This window comes from Molossus molossus, unplaced genomic scaffold (genome assembly GCF_014108415.1).
Source record: "Molossus molossus isolate mMolMol1 unplaced genomic scaffold, mMolMol1.p scaffold_m16_p_19, whole genome shotgun sequence".
NCBI lineage: Eukaryota > Metazoa > Chordata > Mammalia > Chiroptera > Molossidae > Molossus > Molossus molossus.
Genome location: NW_023425354.1, coordinates 32439620 through 32451648, shown reverse-complemented (window position 1 = coordinate 32451648; position 12029 = coordinate 32439620).

Here is a 12029-nt window from a genome sequence, read left to right as displayed (position 1 = left end):
AGAAAGTTTAAATAACATATTCAAGCTCACACAGCTTTAGATAAATGGCAGAGCTAGAGTATTTGAGCCCAAGTCTCCCTAATACCAGAGATGGTCATTAATCACTGCTTTGTTCTTTTTGTGGTCCTGTAATTGAGGCTACCTGTAAAATAATTGACTTACAAGTGAGGAATGTGTTCACAGCAAGAATTTACGGTAATATGCAGTGTGGCTATGGCTTCTAATACTGAAAAGAGGTTCTTATGTATGTAATTTTCAAGCTCTTTTTCTCATGAGAAGAAAAGGCGGCCAGGTTAAGGGTGAAGCACCAGGGAAAAGATTCGCTGCCCATGTAGACATTTTCATTTTGCCGTTACACAAGGATACATTTGCAACTTTCTAGCTCACTAACCTGGTAGGTTCACCTAACAGGATCACGTCTTTTGACCTTTCTAGCAAAGGGATGAGGACTTCTTTGCACTTGCAGAGTACTGGCCTCTTAGCAGGTGAAATTAGTCTTGAGCTGTCTCACATCGAACCAGGGCGGGAGGGGCCGCTGCCCCTTGCAGGGAGAACGGCATATGCAAGTTGTGTGTATTTCACAGGAGAGCCGTGATCAAAAGTCCGCTCTCAGGCAGAAGACACTCTTGAACTTACTCTTGAAAAACTGCCTAGGGAGGCACCTTGGTGGAGATCCTGACCATCTCTTAGCAAGTCCTATCTGGGTGTTTTTTTTTCTTCGTATATTTTTATTGATTTTTAAGAGAGAGAGAGAAACATTGATGTGAGAGAGAAACATCGATTGGCTGCCCCCTACATGCCCCCTACTGGGGGTTGAGCCTGCCATCCGGGCATGTGCCCTGACCAGGAATCAAACTGGGACCTCTCAGTCCATGGGACGATGCTCAATCCACCGAGCCACACCGGCCAGGCCCATCTGGGTGGTTTTTCCTCCAGCGTAGGAACACAGTGGTTGAGCACTAGATGACCTTTTTTTTCTTTGTATTTCATGCTAATCAACAGACATTTTCTGCTTCTTAATACTTTGACATAATTGTCAGATGAAATGGTCATAATTCTCTTTATGTACATTGTGAAACAAAGCACTGAAATGTGGTGCCTGCTCTATTTCCTGTCAAAGTAGCTTTTCCTCCATCCTTAGGACAAGCTGTGTCTACAGCTGTTTGCTACTAAACCTGTGGGAGCGGAATGAAAAGGGCCCAGGAAGCAGAGGTCCATTTTTAAAGTGTTTCTGTTGTTTGTAAAAAGCAGAAAAGTGTTGTTGAAAAAAAATGTATCTGCTTACAAATATATTATATTGGTCGAATGTGTGTAAATGCAATTCCAACTACCATTCCAGCTGTTTATATATTCTGAGCTCCTGGGCAAAAGTTTTACAAAAGTCCATCAGTCTGGGCCTCCACACCAAGAAATCTCTTTCTTACATACTCCTCGAGATGTACCTTTTCCCCCCTGCCTTGGACTTTCAAACTCAGATAAGTTCTCTGCCTGGGTCTACCACCAGAGATCATGTGAACTCTTGAGGACTATTCTAGGTCAGGCATGTTCAATGGGTGGGCATTTACACTGCAGTCTTCCAGTCTTCACTCAGGGCAGGCATTACTAATTGATCACAGAACTCTCCTGCTGATCTAGGCACTGCTTTCTGATCTTTCAGGACACAGTATCCAGTGTGAACTGAGCAGCACTAGCCAGTGAGTCAGTCCTGTTTGCCATCCTTGATCCAGGGATTTGTGTAGCCTTCCCTGCCACCCACTCCACTCCTTGTAGAAGATGGGTTCAAGAACGTTATAACCATACGTCCATCACAGGCAGTGCTCAACTATGTTAAACATTAGCCGATCATGCTTGTACCACTGTATTTTCAAATACATACAAGTTTTAAGACATGTGGCCCATCAACATGTTGTACCCATTTATCAGTGTCATATCATTTATGCCACCAAACAGGATCGTGCATCCAAAAAAATGATAGCACTTGTCAATTTATTTAATAACTACAGACCAGCATATGCACAAAGCCCATTCTTAAATTGTACAGTTCAGAACCAACAAGCATTTTCTTGTTGTTTGTTTATTTTTTGGTACGTGCCCCTAGCGGGAACCGAACCCGGGACTCTGGTCCGCAGGCCAACGCTCCAACCACTGAGCCAAACCGTCCAGGGCCCAACAAGCATTTTCTATCTGGTGGAGTTAATACAGATTAATTTCTTACTCTACTTTGTCCTGCCCTTTGAATACAGTTTCAAACCATTGATTGCTTCCTTTAAAAGTCAGGCTTCTGGTTTCCGAACAAGGTGTAGGATCACTTTTCCCGTCTCCTCCCCTCTAAATGTAACTAAATACTTTGGAAATTTATTTCAAAGACTATGCTCAAAGGACGCTGCAAGCTGGAAAGAAGATGGTGGGCTGACTAGGGACCTCAGGCCTTGAGGAACAATAGTGTGGTGAGTTTCCTGGGTTTCCTTTTCATCTCCCATGTACCCCAGACTGGACTCTGGACAGGCCTGCAGCCCAGAACCACCAACAGGCCTGAGACAGGAGAGAAAGAAAAGCCTGCTTTCTCTTCTAAAGTACAGGGAAGGTGAAACCCAATAGAGACCCAGCGGGGTACCCCCAACCCCACCTCCACCCCAGGGCACCAGGTGGCCCAATTCATTAGCAGCAGCAGTGAAGCCCTGTGTCTCCCTGCCCTCCTCATAGTGGCATAAGGAAACCCAGGTGCTTGCCCGCCTGCAGAAGATGGCCCAGCGACACCATGCAGCCCAGGGAAGCACCGTTAGCCCACAGCAGACATTAGCGTGGATTGGACAGGAACCCAGGAACACCCCCAAAACAGCAGATCAGAATAGTATTGCGAAGGCTCAGAAAACTCAACTGTTATTGGTACTAAAACCCCCCAAAACAGCAGGAATCTTTGCAATACACCTACACTGGATTCTTACCTGCTAAGATAATAGCTATAGATAGGATTAAGAGAGGCCCAGTATAATAAACCCAAATGCCCAGGATACAATAGAAGATCACTCTCATTATTCCCCAAACCTGGAAAACTCCAATCTATATAAGAAAAAGGCAATCAACTAATACCAATATATAACTCAGATGTTAGAATTTATTTGACAAGGATTTAAAAGAAGTTATAATAAAAGTGCTTGCCCTGGCTGTTTTGGCTCAGCAGTTAGAGCGTCGGCCTGTGGTCCAGAGAGACCCGGGTTCAGTTCCCGCTAAGGGCACATATTTCGGTTGCAGTTTGTCCTTGGCCCTGGTTGGGTTGTGTGGGTGGCAACCACTCAATGTGTCCCTTTCACATCGATGTTTTTCTTTCTCTCCCTCCCACTCTGTCTGAACAAAAAATGGAAAAATGTCCTTGGGTGAGGATAAAAAAAAAAGTGCTTTAGTGCTTTAACAATCAATTACAAATACTTTAAAAATGAAAATGAAAAAAAAAATCTTAGCAAGAAAATAGAATTTATGAAAAATACCCAAATGAAAAGTATAGAAGTGGAAAATTATTGTAAAATAAAAAACTTGGATGAACTCAATAGTAGAGTGGAAATGCCAGACGATCGGGGACTTGAGGACAGATCAATAAGATGTACTCAGCCTGAACTACAGACTGGAAAAGAGTCTCAGGGACCAGTGGGACAATGTCAAAAGAGCTAATACTTGTATATCAGAGTCCCAGAAGCAGAGGAGAAAATATGGGATGGAAATGTATTAAAAATAATAATGGCTTGAAAAAACCCCAAATTTGGTGAAAGATATAAACCTACAGATTTAAGAAGCTGATAAACTCCAAATAGGATAAGCTCCCCCACCCTAAATCCATACCAAGATACACCATACTAATCTTCTGAAGATTAAAGACTAAGAAAAATCTTAAAGATTTAAAAACTGGGAGAAACAACCAAGAAGGAGTACCAATTCAAGTTCTACTTTAGTATTGTCTAGAAAGGAAACTATGAAGGCCAGGAAAGGTGCCACCTTTGCTGAGAGCAAAGAAATGGCAACCTTGAATCATGTATGTGTTGAGACCATCCTTCAAGAATGAAGGGGAAATAAAGACATTCTCAGACGAAAGGGAACTAACAGAATTTATTGAGACCTATACTTAAAAATGGCTAATGGAAGCTCTCCGAACTAAAAGAAAACAGAGAAGGCCAGGACCTTCCGAAAGAAAAACTAACAAAGTAGGTAAAAACAGAAGTAAACAAATAGATTCTTCTTCACTTCTTGAGTTTCTTTACCCATGTTTTCTGGTTGAATCAAAAGTCACAATACCACCTGATGTGGTGTTCAATGTATGTAGAGGAAATACGTAAGATAACTATATTTTAAAAGTGAGAAGGATAGCCCTGGCCGGTTTGGCTCAGCGGTTGGAGTGTCGACCTGCGGTCCGGAGAGACCCGGGTTCGGTTCCCGCTAAGGGCACGTACCTTGGTTGCAGTTTGTCCCCGGCCCTGGTTGGTCGTGCGGGTGGCGGCCACTCGATGTGTCCCTTCACATCGATGTTTCTCTCTCTCTCTCCCTCCCACTCTATCTGTACAAAAAAAAAAGGAAAAAGTGTCCTCGGGTGAGGATAAAAAAAAAAAAAAAAAAAAAAAAAAAAGTGAGAAGGATAAAGGAACCTGAAAGACAGATTGGCAACATGGATAAGAAAACAACCCCAGCCATATGCTATCTATGAGTGTTCATAGACAGGTGGAAAGTAAAGATAGAAACATATATTATGCAAACAATTTTTAAAAAGCAGTAATGGCTACATTATTACTATCAGATAAAGAGATGTCAGAGAAAGAAAATTACTGGAGACAAAGAGGGACATTATATAATGGGGGAAAAAAACCACTCCACCAAGAAGCTATACCAATCCTAAGATTGTATGCACCGAAGTGGAGCTTTTAAAAAAGCCCTGGCCACCCTGGTCAGTTTGGCTCAGTGGTTAAAGCATCAGCCCGCGGACCAATGAGTCGTGGGTTTGATTCCGGTCAAGGGCACATATCTGGGTTGCGGTTTGTCCCTGGCCCTGGTTGGGTCGTGGGGGAGGCAACCAGTTGATGTAGCTCTATCATGTCGATGTTTCCCTCTGTCTCTCTCTCTTTCCCTCCCTTCCACTCTATCTGATGATAAATGGAAAAATATCCTTGAGTGAGGAATAAACAAAAATAAAAATAAAAAGCCCTGGCCAGTTTTCTCAGTGGTTAGAGCATCAGCCAGCAGATCGAAGAGTCGCAGGTTCAATTACAGTCAAAGGCATGTACGTTGGTTGTGGTTCAGTCCCTGGCCCTGGTCGGGGTTGTGAGGGAGGCAGCCAATTGATGTGTCTCTCTCACATCGATATCTCTCTTTCTCTCCCTCCACCCTTCCACTCTATCCGAAGATAAATGGAAAAATATCCTTGGGTGAGGATTAAAAACAAAAACAAAAACAAACAAAAACTGATAGAGCTAAAAGGAGAAAAATAGAGAATTCCATGATAAGAATCGGAGCTTTCAACATTCTACTCTCAGCAATTGATAAAAGTAGAACAGTAAGTCAACCAGGATATAGAATAAATGAACATCAACCACCAAGATCTAACTGATATTTATAGAACACCCCCACCCTAACAATAGCACAGTAAACATTCCTTTCAAATGCCCATGAAATATTCACCAACATAGCTTCTATTAACACATTTAAAATAATTGAAATGATAGCATATACTCTCTGACCATAATGGAATCAAACTAGAAATCAATAACAGAAAGACAACAGGAAAATCTCCAAACATTTGAAAGTATATCACATATAACCCGACAGTTCATAAAAACTTCCTAGAGAATGAACTGTCTTGTATAAATAACGTATAGGTGTCCCCTACTGGGGATGGAGCCCTCAACCCAGGCATGTGCCCTAACCCGGAATTGAATCGGGACCTCTCAGCCCATGGGACAATGCTCAATCCACTGAGCCACACCAGCCGGGCTAAACTTTTTTATTTGAAAATAGTTTCACAGGAAATTACAGATAAATGTACAGCAGGGGGGTTTCCTTCTGCACCCTTCACTCAACCTCCCCCAATGTTAGCATCTGTTTTATTATTATTATTATTATTATTATTCTCACCCGAGGACATTTTCCCATTTTTTGTTCAGATAGAGTGGGAGGGAGGGGGAGAGAGAGAGAAACATCGACGTGAAAGGGACACATCGAGTGGCTGCCACCTGCACAACCCAACCAGGGCCGGGGACAAACTGCAACCGAGGTACGTGCCCTTAGTGGGAACCAAACACGGGCCTCTCTGGACCGCAGGCCGATGCTCTAACCGCTGAGCCAAACCAGCCAGGGCACAATTCATATTCTTTTAACAAGTTATTTCACTACTTGAATCAGACATAGTCAGTTTCTGTTGCTTGAAACTAAGAATTTATATTGATGGGGCTGCAAAGACAGGAGGGACAGAATCATGGGGGGGCATATTTACCTACTTTGTATGCCATATTTTAAAATACGGCTCATTCTGGAAGGAATAGCAAGTGACAGAAGGTGTTAGAAAGTGATAGGAACATATTTTTGCATTAATAATATCAGTTGTAAATCACAAGTTCCTGAAATATGGGCAATAACACACACAGAGACTGAGAAGCAGGACAGGTAGCTCGAACATATGCAGGGAAGGGAAGGATGAAGGAGCGAGGGAAGTAAAGGATGACAGCCAGCTTTCTCACCTGGATGTCTAGCAGGATGGGGTTTCCTCAGAGATTACTGAACAGTTCAATAATGAATTAAAAATGATTTTTTTAAAACGTTTTATATATAGATCATTGTAGATTTACATGTGTCTAAGAAGTAATATAGAGATCCCGTGTGTAAGAAGTAATATCGGAGACTTCCGGTCAAGATGGCGGGTAGGTAAACGCGGTATCGCGTCCTCCCACAACCACATCAAAGTTACAACTAAACTACAGAACAACCATCATTCAAAACAGCCTGAAATCAAGCTGAATGGAAGTCCTACAGCTACGGAATTAAATCAGCAGCCACATCCAGACTGGTAGGAGGGGTGGCGGCGCCAGGGGTGGCGGGCGCGACGGGCTGGTCCCACACCCAAGTGTGGCGGATAAAAATCAGGGGCTCCCGCGGCTGGGAAGGTCCTTCCTGAGGACTGAGGGGTCCCTGTCCCACACCAGGTGCCCCGCTCAGGGTTCCAGTGCCAGGAAGAGAAGTCCCCATAACTTCTGGCTGGAAAAACCAGCGGGAACTGAGGCTCTGGGAGGCTGAGGCGGCTGGAGCCCCAGGCAACTCCTTAAAGGGCCCGCGCACGGACTTATCGGACTAACTCCCTCTAAACTCGGAGGGGAGGCAGCTCCAGGGGCGCCAGAGACAAACAGGAAAGAACTGAGCTGTTTGGCACTGGAGCGAGGGCTGGAGAGGGGGCTTTCTCGAGGACAAACGTGCCGTCAGAGGCCTTTGTTCCTTTGGTGAGCCCTTCCCGGGGTGGCAGACAGTCTCCACATCTGGGACTCCAGCAACCTGGCTCACACTGGTAGCCCCGCCCTGCTGACTCCCTGAGGCCCCGCCCCGCCCCACCCAACTTTCAAGCCCACCCAAGCTGTTGCCACTTGCTTAACCATAGGATTGGCCGGTCTTGGATCCTGCTTCAGGTTTTTCCTAAATTCTTTCAAACGAGCAGCATCTGGTCTCAGCTAGCCCCATACCTCTCATTAAGTAATACACTGAAACAAACACAGGGAGGCAGCCAAAATGAGGAGACAGAGAAACAGGTCCCAAATGAAAGAACAGAACAAAATCCCAATAAAAGAACTAAGCGAAATGGAGATAAGCAACCTAACAGATACTGAGTTCAAAATACTGCTTATAAGGATGCTCAATGAACTTAGTGAGAACCTCAGTGAACTTAGGGAGGGCCTCAAGAGCATAAAAAAGGACCAGTTAGAAATCATGGAAACACAGTTAGAATTGAAGGAGGCATTAACTGAAATAAAGAATAATTTACACAGCTTCGATAATAGAGTATGTAAATCCAAGGAGCAAACCATCGATTTGGAATATAAGGAAGCAAAAAAATGCCCAATCAGAACAGCAAAAAAAAAAAAGAATCCAAAAAAAGGAGGATAGCATAAGGAGCCTCTGGGACAACTTCAAGTGTGCCAACATTCGCATCTTGGGGGTGCCAGAAGAAGAGAGAGAACAAGAAATCGAAAACTTGTTTGAAACAACAATGGCAGAAAACTTTCCTAACTTGGTGAAGGAAACAGACATACAAGTCCAGGAAGCACAGAGAGTCCCAAACAAGATGAACCCCAAAAGGCCCACACCAAGACACATCATCATCAAAATGCAAAAGGTTCAAGACAAAGAGAAAATCTTAAAAGCAGCAAGAGAAAGGCAGCTAGTTACCTACAAGGGAGTTCCCATTAGGCTGTCAGCTGATTTCTCAAAAGAAACTTTGCAGGCCAGAAGGGAGTGGCAAGAAATATTCAGAGTGATGAAAAGCAAGAACCTACAACCAAGATTACTTTATCTTGCAAAGCTGTCATTTAGAATCGATGGACATATAAAAACTTTCCCAGACAAGAAAATGTTAAAGGAGTTCATCACTACCAAATCATTATTATATGAAATGATGAAGGGTCTTTTTGAAGAAAAAGATAAAATGTATGAACAAACAAAATGGCAATGAATACATATCTATCAACAATGGAATCTATAAACAAAATGAACAGGTGGAACAGAAACATTCTCATAGATACAGAGAACATTTTGTTGGTTGCCAGTTGGGAGGGGGGTTGGGGGAATGGGTGAAAAAGGTGAAGGGATTAAGAAGCACAAATTCATTGCTAGACTGACAAACCTCAAAGGGAAAGGGGTTGGAGGGGTGGGAAGAAATAAACCAAAGAACTTATATGCATAACCAATGGACACAGACAATAGTGTGGGAAAAGGTGGGAGGGGGGCAGGAGTGGGGAGGAGGGGTCAATGGGGGGAAAATGTGGAACATCTGTAATACATTTTACATCCAACAATAAAGATCGAAAGAAAAAACAAACAAAAAAACACAAAAAAACAAAAACAAAAAAAAAGAAGTAATATCGTTTTCCCACATTCGAAAATGATAGCACAAAGCACAACCAGGATATCAACATTGATACAGTAAAGATACAGAATACTTTCATCATTGATAAACTGGATGTCATCAAAATTAAAATTCTTTGCTCTGTGAAAGACTCCATTAGGACGAGAAAAAGACAAATTACAGACTGGGAGAAAATATTTTGCAAATCATATATCCAAAAAAGGGTCTGTATGTAGAATATATAAAGAACTTTCAAAACTCAACATTTCAAAAAAGAACAATCCAATTAGAAAATCGGCAAAAGTCACGCACAGACATTTCAACAAGGAGGAAAGACAGATGATAAATGAGTATATGAAAGATGATCAACTTCATTAATTAGAGAAATGCAAGTTAAAGCCACATGAGATGTCACTACACACATTAGAATGACTAAAATTAAAATGGTAATATCAAATGCTGGTGAGGATGTGGAAAAACTGGATCACTCATTCATTGCTTGGGGGAATGTAAAATGGTATAGCTACTCTGGAAATAGTTTTGCAGTTCTTTTACCTTTTTTTTTGGTATGTGCCCCTAGCAGGAACTGAACCCGGGACTCTCTGGTCCACAGGCCAACGTTCCAACCGCTGAGCCAAACCAGCCAGGGCGTTTTGCAGTTCTTTTAAAAAAATTTTTTTTCTTTATTGATTTTAGAGAAAGAGGAAAGGAGAGGGAGAAATAGAAACATCGATGAGAGAGAACATCTATCGGCCGCCTCCTGCATGCTCTCCACAGGGGATTGGGCTCACAACCTGGGCATGTGCTCTGACCAGGAATTGAACCAGTGACCTCCTAGTGCATAGGTCTACACTCAACCACTAAGCCACACCAGCTGGGCTGCAGTCCCTTTTTTAATGGAATTAACATACAACCCAGCAGAAACATTTTGTTCACAGCAGCTTTATTCATAATAATAAAAAAAACTAAAAACTGCCCAATGTCCTTCAATGGGTGAATGGTTAAGTAAACTATGGTACATCCATACCATGGAATATTAGTCAGCAATAAAAAGGAATGAACTATTGATACACACAACTTGGATGAACCTCAAGAGAAATTACACGAAGTGGAAAAAGCCAATCTCAAAAGAATGTATACATACTGCATGATACCATTGATGTAACAACACTAATGAAATAACAGAATGACAGAGATGGAAAACAGATTAGTAATTGGCAGGGGTTAGGGATGGGAGCAAGAGGATGGCTGTGGCTAAAAAGGGTGCTACAATAGAGTCTTTTGATAATGGTACAATGAACTATCTTGAATGTGGTGGTAGTTACACAAAGCTACACACATAATACAATTGCCTAGAGCTATATACACACAAAGTGAGTGCATGTATAACTGGTGAAATGTGTATACATTCTATGGATTATACCAATGCCAATATCCTGGTTTGGTCTTGTACTATAGTTACACAAGATGCTGCCCTGGCTGGTTTGGCTCAGTGGTTAGAGTGTCGGCCTGCGGTCCAGAGAGACCCAGGTTCAGTTCCCTCTAAGGGCACGTACCTCAGTTGCAGTTTGTCCCCAGCCCTGATTGGGTCCAGGGCCATGCGGGTGGCATCCACTTGATGTGTCCCTTTCACGTTGATGTTTCTCTCTCTCTTCCTCTCTCTCCCTCCCACTCTATCTGAACAAAAAATGGAAAGATGTCCTCGGGTGAGAATAATAATAAAAATAAAAAAGATGCTAACCTTGGGGGAGGTTGAGTGAAGGATGCAGAAGGAAATCCCCTGCTGTACATTTATCTGCAACTTCCTGTGAAACTATTTTCAAATAAAAAAGTTTAGCCCGGCCGGTGTGGCTCAGTGAATTGAGCATCATCCCATGGGCTGAGAGGTCCCGATTCAATTCCAGGTTAGGGCACATGCCTGGGTTGAGGGCTCCATCCCCAGTAGGGGACATGCAAGAGGCAACTGATTGATGTTTCTATCACTCATTGATAGAATGTCTCCTGTCCTCCCTCTCTAAAAAATTAATAAGAACTTATTTTTATTTTTTAAAAAGTTTAGCCCTGGCTGTTGTAGCTCAGTGGTTAGTGTCAGCTTGTGCACTGAGGAGTCTTGGGTTTGATTCCCAGTCAAGGACATGTCCCTGGGTTGCCAATCCTGGCCCTGGTTGGGGCAGGTTTGGGAAGCAACCAATTGATGTATCTTTCTCACATCGATGTTTCTCTCTTTTCCCCCTCCTTTTCTCCCCTCCACTCTATAAAAATCAATGAAAAAGCCCTGGCCAGTTTGGTTTAGCGGTTGGAGCATCGGCCTGTGGTCCAGAGAGAGCCGGGTTTGGTTCCCGCTAAGGGCACGTACCTCGGTTGCAGTTTGTCCCCGGCCCTGGTTTGGTTGTGCAGGTGGCAGCCACTTGATGTGTCCCTTTCACGTCGATGTTTCTCTCTCTCTCTCTCTCTCCCTCCCACTCTATCTGAACAAAAAAATGAAAAAAAACAAAAAACAAGTCCTCGGGTGAGGATAAAAAAAAAAAAAATCAATGAAAAAATATCCTCTGGTGAGGATTAACAATAAAATAAAAAAGGTTATTTATGATGGTAATATTTAAGATTTACTGTCTTTCGAGATATGTCAGGCTTGAAACCAGCGTGACCAGTCAGAAGCCACACAACGTCATCTTGCTATATGGTTTGATGTTTTTGGACATTTTCACTGTTGCTGCTCCCTGTAAATGAGCACGGTACGTGGAAACACCCACGAAGCATTCTCTTCCACTTCCGCGTATTCAGAGGAACTAATGGCATTTGTTCTCTGTGTTGTCTGAAACTTACTTTCATTGTGTGCTCTTGTCTTCCATTTTCATAGAGCTCAACCGTGACTGGATCACAGTTCCCCAACTTTTCTTCCCCCCAGAATGGTGGTGGTGTTTTAAAAAGTTCTCCCTCTATCACA